The sequence below is a fragment of the Octopus bimaculoides genome, chromosome 22 (assembly GCF_046866305.1).
Source record: "Octopus bimaculoides isolate indiv1 chromosome 22, ASM4686630v1, whole genome shotgun sequence".
NCBI classification, from domain to species: Eukaryota; Metazoa; Mollusca; class Cephalopoda; order Octopoda; family Octopodidae; genus Octopus; species Octopus bimaculoides.
The window spans coordinates 30737847-30751165 of record NC_142949.1 but is presented as its reverse complement, the minus strand read 5'-3'; the positions used below and the strand labels follow the sequence as shown (position 1 = coordinate 30751165).

At 37.2% G+C, this 13319-nt stretch overlaps 2 long non-coding RNA genes across 3 annotated transcripts in view; one reads left to right on the top strand and one right to left on the bottom strand.

Moving 5' to 3' along the window:
• LOC128250520 (uncharacterized) overlaps positions 1 to 1655 on the top strand; it is a 7912-nt gene extending 6257 nt beyond the window's left edge. The window contains exon 2 of the long non-coding RNA XR_008266525.2: positions 1447 to 1655. This is a non-coding gene — a long non-coding RNA (uncharacterized LOC128250520). The remainder of the gene's footprint in view (positions 1 to 1446) is intronic.
• Positions 1656 to 6262: 4607 nt separating this feature from the next.
• LOC149131431 (uncharacterized) lies at positions 6263 to 13025 on the bottom strand. Of its 2 annotated transcripts, none has more exons than XR_016238025.1 (2): positions 11704 to 13025; positions 6263 to 7763 (listed from the first exon to the last, which is right to left on the bottom strand). It is a non-coding gene; the product is annotated as an uncharacterized LOC149131431 (long non-coding RNA). The 2 variants fall into 2 exon arrangements; XR_016238024.1 differs by having other exon boundaries at positions 12714 to 13025.
• Between the last annotated feature and the right edge of the window lie 294 nt (positions 13026 to 13319).

Below are 13319 nucleotides of genomic sequence, written 5' to 3'. Positions count from 1 at the left end.
TGTATGTTTGATGTGTGCGTGTGTGTGTGTGTGTGAGAGAGAGAGTGTGGGGTATCTGCTAGTGTCCGCCGTATTGTCTCAAAAGTATTGTTTTGCATGAGAAAATCTATAATGGAAGTTATCAGACCAGCGACTGATAATAAATATTTTACCAAATACGTGCACACACACACACACACACACACACACACACACACACACACACACACACAACTATACATACACACACACACAATTTCTACAGATGCGTGCACATTCATACGCACTCTGGAACATAGCTACACAATATGTATATGTATATATATATATGTGTGTGTGTTTGTGTGTGAGTATATATATATATATATATATATATATATATACTCACACACAAACACACACATATATATATATACACATACATATATATATACACGTAAATGTCGAACAATGAGAATGAGTGCTCAACACCGCTTTGGTTTCATGTTAAGAAGAAATATCTAAATATCTTAGCAATTTTTCAAGCCGATCACATGAACGAATTGTGTTCGTCTCCAAAAACGGAGACGAACAGAAGATAAATGAATGCAGAATGGCTGCAAAAACAGCTGAGAAAATCGGGTAAATACCCTTAGAAGATAGTAAACGCTAGCCAGCAAACTCCTACAAGGAATTGAACCTTGCACCCCTCAAATTTCGGTAAACGGTTTGTATCATTAAACTAAGAGACCCCTGAGAATAAATACCGTCTTTTTTATAACGCTAAATAATAACATTTGGACTTTGTGAACATTTTCTAAACTAAATTTGAAGCGCTGAGTGAGTTGGTATTTTACCGACAATAAAGGAAATTCACGAACAGCTGAAAATATTGGGTAAATATCCTATGGTTAGGGTGTTGCACTCACGCCTGCAAGATCACGGTTTCAATTCCCGTCCTGGTGACCGTGACGTCGTCGTCGTCGTCGTCGTGGATGTCGTGGTCGTGGTGGTGGTGGTGGTGGTGGTGGTCGTCGTCGTCGTCGTCGCATTGGAGGTGGCTTATGGTGGTGATAAAAGTTCTGATGATGGTGATGACAATTTTCCTCGTCAGCGTCATCAGCAGAAACAGCAGAAGCAGCAGCTACAGAAAGAACAGCAGCAACATCGCTAAACATCTGCAATCGAACCTGTGCCAAACACGAATAGATAAATTATGTGTAGCAATTAATTAAGATGATATTAGATTCGAGTTTGGCAAAATGACATCATTGGTTTGTTGTAGCACTTTACATCCTTCCAGACTGACACAACATTTGGCACCAAAGAAATATATGAAACAATCATTGGTCAGGAGAGCATAATTGTTTTGCAGTCTTGCTTTGGAATTGGCACAGAAAGTCGTGTTTAGATTATTCCACTTTTAAACTGAATTCTTTTTTCGTTATTTTTTTACTTCTACTTATTTTTTTTCTTTACTTATTTCAGGCATCAGACTACAGCCATGCTGGAGCACCGCTTTGAAGAATTTTTAAATCGACCCCAGTATTTATTTATTTTTTTATTCTTTTAAAACCCTGGTACTTATTCACTCGGTCTTTTTTTTTTTGCTGAACCGCTATGTTACGGGGACGTAAACACACCAACATATACTGAAACAGCTGTAAGACTTTATCCATAAAATATATTTCTAACTTTGCCATTGTTCTCTTTATCCTTGTCTCTCGTTATACATACACACGCTAATACACGACCTATGTTATAATCCCCACTCATGTTTAAACAACGAAAGGGTCAAAAATAGCCGGTATACAGCACTTACTCGGTATTACTTGTATCTTTGGGTTTGGTTAAATCCAATACCCTCCTCAACCTTATATATATATATATATATATATATATATATATATATATATATATATATATACGAGGGGTTGGTGTAAAATTCCTGGTTTTAAGGGTATCACGGAAGGCTTCGTTGAGGGCCCAGTCTTCCGAGTTCTTTTATAGGGTTTTGAAAAACTGAAGGACCGCTGCAATAATATGTGTGAATCTGAGAGGAAAATGTGTTGAATAAAATCCTAATTAACTGATCCTTCTCTATTTTCTCTTATCCAAAGCCAGGAACTTTTCAGCAGCTCCTCCGTGGGTATATGTGTTTAACGTTTTTTTTTTTTGATGTCCTGTACCCATATATGCATGTATATATACATATATATGTAGGTATGTACATATATGTATGTATATATGCATACATTTATATTTTATTTATATTATATATATATATATATATATATATATATATATATATATATATATATATATATATACATATATTTATTTATTTATGTGTTTCAGCCAAGTGGCTGCGGTCATGCTGGTGCACCACCGTGATTTTCACGTTCCTTGCATGGCTCTTCTCCCCCACCTGACATGGTCCAATCAAGAGTTTTGATGGCACATCTGGTGTATAAGAGAATTTGACACAGCTGCCCTAAACTGCGTCTCATTACGAGCCATTGGTTCGTCTGGTATTGTGGAGAGGAAAGCGTCAAGTTTTGTCTTGAAGACCTCCGCATCCATGTCTTGCATGTCTCTCAAATGTTTTGGCACGGCATTGAAGAGCTGAGGTCCTCTGAAACCGAGGCTGCTGCAGTATCTCGTTCTTATGTGAGATGCAGTGGACGGTACCTTTGGCACCATGCAGTGGCGACCCGTGCGGGCATTCCTGTAGTACTTGATACCAAAGTTTGGCACCAGTCCTTCCAGTATTTTCCATATGTATATTATTACATATCTCTCCCGCCTGCGCTCCAGGGAGTAGAGACCTAGTGCCTTCAGTCGCTCCCTGTAGTTCATCTGTTGGACTGTGGCGATCTTTTTTGTATAGTGCCGCTATATATATATATATACGTATATATATATATATATATATATATATATATATATATATATATATATGTATGTATATATATATAAAGTGTAGTATATTGCCACTTAAGTGTGGCTGAGCCCTAGGGGTGGATGTTACTGTTGCTTTTAGCCCCAGGAGGACATCTCCTCCAGCTATGCATATATACATATATATATATACATACATGCTATATATATATTTACATAGATATACATATGTATATATATATATATATATATATATATATATATATATATATATATATATACCTATGTACGGGATGTGGATATAAATGGTCTTTTTCTTCTTCCCCTTCTTCTCATCGTTCATCGTTCTTCTAATCATGAATAATGCTGTTAAGTGCTGATCTTGTGTTGACGTCATCATCGTCTTTGTTATTCTTGTTGTTATTGCTGTTGTCGTTGTATACATTTTTTTCTATGCTGTTGTTTTGCCGTCTCCAACGTTATAGTTGTTGATAATGGCCTGTCTGTCAGCGCCTAACGTCCGTATGTCTAATTTTGGCTCAATGTTAATAGCTCAATCTTTTCTGGGATTCTTCGTTTTGATTCTTTTTTGTATGTTAGGATATCGATACACACACACACATATACCCACACACATCACACACAGATACAGATATGTGTGTACTTGTCTCTGTGTGTGTGTGTGTGTGTGTGTGTGTGTGTGTGTGTGTGTGTACCCTTTTGAATGCATGTATGGTTATATGTGTATGTGTGCCCGTTTATGCACATATAAAACAAAAATACGGTGTATATATATCTGTAAGTACACATGTCAACGTTTGTTGGTGCGTATGTATGTCTGTGTGTGTATGTATTAATGGATTGATGGGGTGAATAGAAGAATATATGTGTGTGTGTGTGTGTGTGTGTGTGTGTGTGTGTGTGTGTGTGTGTGTGTGTGTGTGTGTGCATTCATACATGTGTGAGCGCCTATGCGTATTCATGTGTGTAGTGTATGTGTATACGTTTGCGCACACAAGTGAGTACGTGTGTGTATTCGTGTTTGTGTGCGTGCACTTGTATATTTGTGTGCGTTCGACTATCTCTGCGTCTGTGTGTGTGTGTGTGTGTGTGTGTGTGTGTGTGTGTGTGTGTGTGTGTGTGTGTGTGTGTGTGTGTGTGTGTGTGTGTGTGTGTGTGTTACATGCTTGTGTCTCACATAAACACCCGAAAGAATTCGAAAACAGGATGAATTGTAAAGAATATGAAAATGAGAATGGAGAGGAAATAGAAATGGTAAAGAAAGAAATTTTCTGACTTTTTCGGACAAAATATTTTGAACTGAACAATTCTATCGTCTGTAATGTCTTCGATTTATTTTTCTCAGAGAATTTCATTTTAAATAAATTGAGAACTTTGCAGACATAACCAAATATTGTTTACTATGTTCCTTCTACTAAGCAGTATTTGTTTACTATACATTATGATAAACACACACACACACACGCACGCACACACACACACATACACACACACACGTATATATATTCTCTTATTCTTTTTCTTGTTGGGAGTATGGTGGGGGTGGGGGGTTAGAGTCTTCGGGCACCTCCTTCATATGGTTCTATCAGAGGCAACGATCATTATACTTTCCGGTTCGATTCCCAAGCATGACCAACTCACACTCTGGATATACGCAACCCTTTCGTTCTTGGTCCACCACTAGGTTTTCATGCCGGTTAACTCAGTTCGAAGAAGCTGTCTTGCGATTCTGTCCTGTGACATTATAATCACACGTTCATAGAACCGGTGTTGTGACCTTTCAATGCAGAGAAGTAGCAGCTCCACCTGGAGAGACACCCTGATTTCTGAGCTTCGCACCCTGTCGTCTAACGTTACTATCTATGAATTCTATCTATCCATCCATCCATCCAACCATCCATCCACCCAACCAGCCAGCCAGCCAGCCAGCCGGTCAGCCAGCTATTCCTAGGAGGATCGTCCTGGGGGTAGAGTCCTCAGGCACCTCCTCCATAGCGTCCTACAGAAGCAACTGTCAGTACACTTTCCAGCTGGATTCCCAAGGATGACCTACTAATACTATGGATATTCTCCAACGATCTCGCTCTTGATCGGCCCCCAACTCTCCTGCTGATTTTCTCGGCTTGAAGGATCTCGTTTGCGATCGTTTCCTATAGCATTCTACTCACATGTCCGTAGTACCATAACTATGACCTTCTAATGCTGAGATTTCTTGATCTCCGAGTGAGGCATTCTGTAACTTTACTCCGGCGACCCTTTGAAGAAATCTTACTTCGACCGCTTGTATTCGCCATCGTATCCTTTCGGCCATTACCCAACATTTACAACCAAAGGTGAGGATAGGCACAAAAAGTGAATTGAAGATAGCGAATTTGGCTTTGATTTAAAAGCATAGGAAAGAAAAGAAAAATATAGCTGTGATAAGAAAAAGTATGATATTTGTGAAGTCATGACAACACTACAATATTTTTATTTGTCTTAAACATATCTTACTAATATTTGTTATGTCTAGCTGAAGGTTGCAAGTCATAGTTTTGGAGTTTAAAACCAAAAATATCATGGAACAATGTTTAGTAAGAAACAAGCATTCAATGAAAATATTAGATCTATCTATCTATCTATTTATCTATCTATCTATCTATCTATCTATCTATCTATCTATCTATCTAACGATCTATCTATCTAGCTATCTATCTACTTATCTATTTAATTGGGGTTTTTTATCTATCCATATTACCTATCAATCTATTTATCTATCTATCGGTCTATCTATCTTTTCGATCCATCTATTGAACACGCACCATCTCTCATTCTTTCTCTCTTGCTCTCTCTCTATATATATATATGTATATATATATGTGTGTGTGTATGTGTGTATGTGTGTTTATATATATATATACATGCACATGCACACACATACATACACATACATGCACATAAATATACATATATACGTATGTATGCATGTATATATATATATACACACACACACACACACACACACACATACATTTACACACACACACACACGAACACACACATGAGAACATCAAGGTGTTTGCATGCATAATATGATTAAGTGGATTATACTCTTTTCTTTTTTATATAAGTATATAGATATACGCTGCTCTTGGAGTTATATTTTTTTACATAAAAATATACACGCTTTTACGCATTTTTACAAAAGCATGTTTGTGCGCACGCGCGTTTGTGTGTGTGTGTGTGTGTGTGTGTGTGTGTGTGTTTACTTTCGTTTGAGAGAGAGAGAAATCTTATATTCTAGTTTATTGTACTCTGAAATTCGGTAAAAATAAATACAAGACATAAAATACTTTTGATACTGGCTTTTTTTTTCCTTAACATTTTATTTCCTGCTTTATTATTATTATTATTATTATTATTATTATTATTATTATTATTATTATTATTACTTGTGTTTTTATTTGATCTTTCCATTGTTTTATGTGGCAACACTTGGAGTAGATTTACGAGTGATTTATTGCACCTCGTGTCGTAGGTTTTTACAAATTGACTGCAGCAGACGATCGCCCAAGCTTCTCCATTATATTTCTTAGTACTCCCTATTGACAGCGCATTTCTTTTTTCCACTTTTGCCGGTTTCCATTATTTCTACATGTGTTGTTCTTCGAGTTGTTACTGCAGTAGTAGTAGTAGTAGTAGTAGTAGTAGTAGTAGTAGTAGTAGTAGTAATGGTATTTCTCTAAAATGTCGGCATGTTTTGTTTTTGTTTCTTTCCTTTTTCAGTTTTATGCATGTACGTACACAAGTTCTTCAAAAATGATGAATTGAAGCAGTGTATGGAAATAAACGGCTTGAATCGTAAAAGAAGACTTTGTCTCTAAGTCTACGTACACATACACACGCACACACACACACACACATACACACACACACACATACATACACACACACACACACGCACGCACGCACGGACACACACATTCATAATGGGAATGAGAGAAATAACTGCAATCTATCTGTTTCTGTTTTGTCTTCCGCTGTCTCTAGGTACTGCACACAAATAGACATGTAGGTAAGCATATATATTCGTGTGTGCGTGTGTGTGTGTGTAAATGAAAAAGCATTAAATACTATAAAATGTATACGTAGGACAGACATAGAAGGATCGTAATTCTTCATCAGTTACCGACCGAAAAAACTAATACTCAGTTTCGTGCCTTTAACGATAAGACTGAGAACTTCGTATATCGCCGGCACCCGCAAGATTTGCGTGGAATTAGGGCTCGAGCAAACAAAAGACAATACAGGGTGGACGTACGAAAGTAAACAAAATTAGAAACGATAAACGAAGACAATAAGTAATGGCTTTCGGTCAAGCACGAGAATGATGGGAGAGAGGAAGTAGGGATGCTAAAAAAGGCATATTAGGACGAGAGAGAAAGAAAGATAGATAGATAGATAGATAGATAGATAGATAGATAGATAGATAGATAGATAGATAGATAGATAGGTTGTTGTGTCTGAGGAGTGTCATTCTCTTTTAGTGCCTTACAATTTAACACACACACCGGTAAAATTTCCACTTATTTCTTTTTTATTTTCCTAAAATTTTTGTTGCGTTTTGCAACCTTTTCAGTAGTTTTGATTCTATTGAAAAGGTTGCAAATCTTCTAACACTAAACTCTGTATCCGAATCACAGACTTAGACCCTAACAGAAATCCGAATCCTAAAACCCGAAACATAAACGTAAATCGAATTCCTTCTCAAAAGTTCGTAACCTCCTTCTATGTGTATTACATTTAATGCAGTAAACAATTTTGAAATAAAATTTCAAAAATCAGAAATGTTAAAGTTGTTGCCTGTTGTGTTCTGTATTCCTCCGAAGCGGAGATCTTCAAGGCTGACAAAAAAGAAAAAAAACTTTTTGAAATCTAATTTAAACATTATTTTATCTTTTTTTTTTTTTAATCAGAATTGTAAAAATGTTTCTCCGAAGAATAGAAAGCAAAAATGTTTGACGGACTGGCTTCGTATTGCACATATTCGCTTAATACTGTGCAATTCGTGTGATACAGACGCAGATGTGTCTACATGATTAAGCATATCATTTTGTAAATGATGTCTTTGTGCTTTGGTATTCATTCTTCTCAACACAATCGTTGAATTTTAATTAATACCTGGAGCTTAGAATTGTTGAAAATAAGGCATTTTAGTAACTGCGTATCCATGGCTGCATGAAAATGATGTCTTACAGGTGAAAAGGTGAAAATATTTTCCTGTAAAGTGAAGCTGTTAAGAAACGGAAATAAAATACTTGACAACAAATTGCTGGCTGTGTGTGTGTGTGTGTGTGTGTGTGTGTGTGTGTGTGTGTGTGTGTGTGTGTGTGTGTGTGTGTGTGTGTGTGTGTGTGTGTGTGTGTACATATATATACGTGAGTCATCTGAGAATCGATAAACCAAGGAAAAGTTGCTCTCGTATATCTGTCCATAGAGTGGATATATTATTCGAAATGTATAGTATAATAAATCCATCACAGCTGATCTTACCAATCGGTTTTGCATAAAGAATACAATGGAGTGTTAGGTAATAATCCGATTATATAAACTTACGCTCATCAGATTTAGCCGATATGGAAGGGAATATGGCGACTGCTCTCTATTGTCGAAGATATATTGACACATCCGGTTTGCGGTTGCTGTGAAAAAGATAGTGGCCTCTACAGAGATGACGCTCTGGTATTATCAAGAGGGGCGAACGGCCTAACGTTGGATAGGCTCAGAAAGCAACTATCACCGGCGTTCTTGTGTTTTTAGAAAACATTCTCTGCAGAGAACGGTTATCGTTTAGAGAAACTGAAGATATGTCTAGTTCACGCTAGATATGAAGCCAATGGTATTTCTCTAAAACTGTTACTTTATACATTCAAAAATAAGCAACTGCTCTATTTTTTACTTTTGAACTTATAACGAAGATGTGTGTGTGCGTGTGTGTGTGTGTGTGTGTGTGTGTGTGTGTGTGTGTGTGTGTGTGTGTGTGTGTGTGTGTGTGTGTGTGTGTGTGTGTGTGTGTGTGTACATACTGGCATACTTTTTCTACCTTGCAATAGAACTTCTCATAGCCACCAATATGAACTTTCTCACTCATAACGCCTGTATGTTCTGAAAATGTAACTTCCCCAAATAAAGTGCACTTCATATTCAATGCTCTGATGAAGCAACAGGATGTTATCCTCGTACTCACCTCAAAGTCCACAATATCTTATAGCGAAAACAGGTGTAAGCTAATGAAGATCATTGGTTCTTCCGCTGTCATCTTGTTTCTGTTACCATGCTATACTCATATAACATCGTGTTCTGGACCATACACAAAGTTCTACACCAGATTATTAGTCTCGCTATATCTAAACTAATTATCAGCAGATATATATATAAATATATGCATATGCATGTATGTATGTATGTATGTATGTATGTATGTATGTATGTATTCAAATAGTGTGCGTATACTTGTGTATATGTGCATGTATATATACACACAGACACGCATATATGTGCATGTATGATATACACACAGACACACACAACACACACACATGTGAATATATGTGTGTGAGGGTGCGCACGCGCGTGCGTGTGTGTGTGTGTGTGTATTTTGATTCTCATATGTATGTGTGCATTCATGTGTGTGTGTGTGTGTGTGTGTGTTTATACGCGTGTCAGTTGAAAGTGCCAGACGGGCGAAACAGTGAGATCCATACATTTACGATCAGAAATATTCTCCAATTTATTGATTTCATTTAATTAAATACACGCTTCATTTATTTTATTATTAAATACGACTGCTTCCACTGCAAGGTTATCCCCTTGGCTGTCTTCTCTTAATCTAAATTTTATTCCAATGCACAAAAATGGTCATTTTTGCAGAGAAATATCTCACCTAATTCTTTGTTCTTCCGATTAGAGCGGGAGTTCAACAATAAGACGACCTCTTTCTATTTTTGATCTTTCTTTTGTCATTAGTCTTCTTTGTCGTTAGTCTTAATGGAGTTGGTAATGACAGACGCGCTGTTGTATCATTTCTCCTTTATTTTTTACCTTTTATTTGTTTTAGTCATTGAACTGAGGCCATGCTAGAGCACTATCTTGAAGGGATGTGTTTTCGTTTTTGTCGAAAAATTCGACCCCAATACTAATACTCTTTTAAGCCTGGTATTGTACTTATTCTATCTATACACACACAGATGTATAATGGGGGAGGGTATATTGAATATGTTTTTAAGGCAGTGCATACATACACACACACACACACACACACATATATATATATATATATATATATATATATATATATATATATATATATATATATATATATATATATATGTTAAATCTCTGAACGAGGTGTTAACAGTAACTGCACGATAAAGTGAAGCATGTTTGCCATTTAAATGTGGCTGACCCCTAAGGGTGGATGTTACTGTTGCTTTTAGTCGATACGCCAGCTGGAGGAGATGTTCTCCTGGGGCTAAAAGCAACAGTAACATCCACCCTTAGGGGTCAGCCACATTTAAATGGCAAATATACTTCACTTTATATATATATATATATATATATATATATATATATATATATATATATATATATATATATATATATATATATATATATATACATGTATAATGGGGGAGGGTATTTTGATCTTTCATGTACTGAAATTCGCAATAATGTTTTATTTTTATATGGTTTTATAATATTTGCAGAGTATCGATTAAATCTGCAGCTGGCTGGTTCAACTGGAGATTAACTAAATATCGAGTGGGTATCGATGACCACCATCTGCTGCTAGTCTGCGTCACTATTGCTCGTTATCTTTCAACATTTTTTTTTTTCTTTTGCTGGCTCTAGTAGAAAGGGCACCGCTCATAACCTTTCCAGGCCCTCTTACACCAGTGAGTTTGGGGGCCCTTATGTTCCTCTTGAACTTATGTAATTTAACATTTTTGAGAAAAATGTAAGCAGATGGGGTATTTCAGAGGGGCAGCTTTCTGGGAAAGGAAGGATTGGGTGTATGGGAATGGGAGCGTTTTGGCATAGCTGTTTTGGCGCAGCCTATATGGCGTCGCTGATTCGACGTGGACTTATTTGACATCAGCCGTTGTATATATGTGAGTTAGTTGGAAAAAAACCTGGAGTTGAATGGGGAAGAGAATCGTCTTTGTTATTTAGCTCCAGAGGTTTTTCAACTAACTCGCATATGTATAAAAAAAAACACAAATTTTCTGTAAAGATATCGTTGCTGATGAATATTCAAAGCGAGATACAAGCGCTTAATAAATAGTTATCTAAAATTGTGACTAACGCCTTCTCTTAATACACACGCGCGCGTACACACACACGCATACATCCATACATCCATCCATCCATACATACATACATACATACATACGTGCATACCTACATACATACATACACACACAAACACTCACACACACACACAGGTAAATGTTGGTGTGTGTAGATATGCACGTGTTTGTGCTCTGCCAATATAAATAAAATATATTTCTTGCAAAAATTTTAACTGAGGTCGAAACCCAGGTGCATCGTTCAAATTACTCAATAACTCACAATAGATGCTTAATTATAATAAATTAATTGAGAAAAGAAAAATGAACAAAATAAATTCCACATTTTTTTCATTACACTTTTATGTATCAATAACTTATCAAAAACGTGTCAATAACTGATCAGTAATGTATCGATAGTATATTCTTCATATGGAATGGTATCAAAACGTTCCCGGGATAGTTATGTTTAATAAAAGAAAAATAACTCATTTACCTAAATTTTAACATCATCTCCCTCCAAATAATCACCTTGCGCAGCACTACACCAGTTCCAGTGTTCCTGCCACCTTTGGAATCCGGCCTGGAAGTCGTTTTCTGCGATTCGTGCTTAGTTTCTGCGATTTGTTCTGGATCTCGTCAACGGTGTTGCTGCATTTTCATTTTAGGGAAGAGCTGGAAGTTCACAGGTGCTAAATCTGGCGAATAGGACAGGTGCAGAAGTGATGCTATGTCGTTTTGGGCAAGAAACTCACGAGTGAGGAGTCTCGGTGACAGGGTGCATTGTTGTTGTTGTGTATAATCCAATTCTTCGCGTTCCACAGATGCGGTCGCTTTCACCGAATGTCCGCCCTCAAACGCTTCGAAACGTCGCTGATTGTTCTCTGATGATCTTCATGCACAAGCTGAAGAATTTACCCCACATTTCTGGGGGGTAACGTTCGTGGCAGGTTTTCCAGACCGCTCATCGTCATCATCCGTCCCACTTGAAACATTGCGTACGACCCGTTGCCTCATTGTCGTAAGCTTACCAAAAAGCATATTCAATGTCTCTGTAGCAGACTTCCCAAGTTTAATGTAAAATTCCACCTTGGCTCTTTGTTCCAGGTTTCCTGTCCATGACAAAAATCGCAGACTACAGTATACACGTGATCATAAAAGCACAAATTTGGCAACTTGCGAAGTAAATACAGTGAAAGTGACGTCACTGGGCATACTGCCTCTTGAAGGTCACTGCTTGCTCTCACTGCACACACAACCGTGTGCTGCCATCTATTGCCGCGCTACAGAACTAGTCCGGGAACTTTTTGATACTATTTCATATATCTACATTTTGTTCAAAGTTTATATATAGTTGTCTGGGGAAGAGTCATTCAATTTTTAGTGCCTTTCTCCCCAGATACAATAAAATATGCTTCAACACACGAATTCACATTAAAAAAATCTTGCAAACCAAATACAAAAACGAAATTATGTGTAGTTGTTTGAAAGGAAAACTTATCCTACCCGAGTTTGAAACGATAAAGATTCTTTAAGAATGTTATATTGGTAAATGCCGCAGCCAGGAACGTGTCTTCGAAGTTGCCCATTCGCGAATGCATTATAATAGCATAGCAGACCAGTAAAACGAAGATGACCAAAAGCCTTGTCCTGTTGACTTTGTTTACGACCATCTTTTTTTGCGTTTTTGTTTGTTTTTGCTTTTGTCTTTAAGCTTTCGTCTTTTGACATTGATGTCTTCAGCTTCTATTGCTGCTGCTGCATTACCTTATTATTGATCATTTGGTTGTTTTTGTGTGCATGCGTTTGTATGTGTGTATGTGTGTGTGTGAGGGAGAGAGAGAGAAAGAGAGAGAGAGAAAGAGAGAGAGAGAAAGAGAGAGAGAGAGAGAAAGAGAGAAAGAGAGAGAGAGAAAGAGAGAGAGAGAGAGAAAAAAAGAGAGAGAGAGAGAATGAGAGAGAGAGAGAGGTGAGGTACAATAAAACTTGTTAACGTGTCAAGATTGCAAGTGGTCTTAATACACGTGAGATGACCTCCCTCTCTCTCTCTCTCTCTCTCTCTCTCTCTCTCTCTCTCTTTCTCTCTCTCTCTTCCCTTCTCTCTCCCCCCTC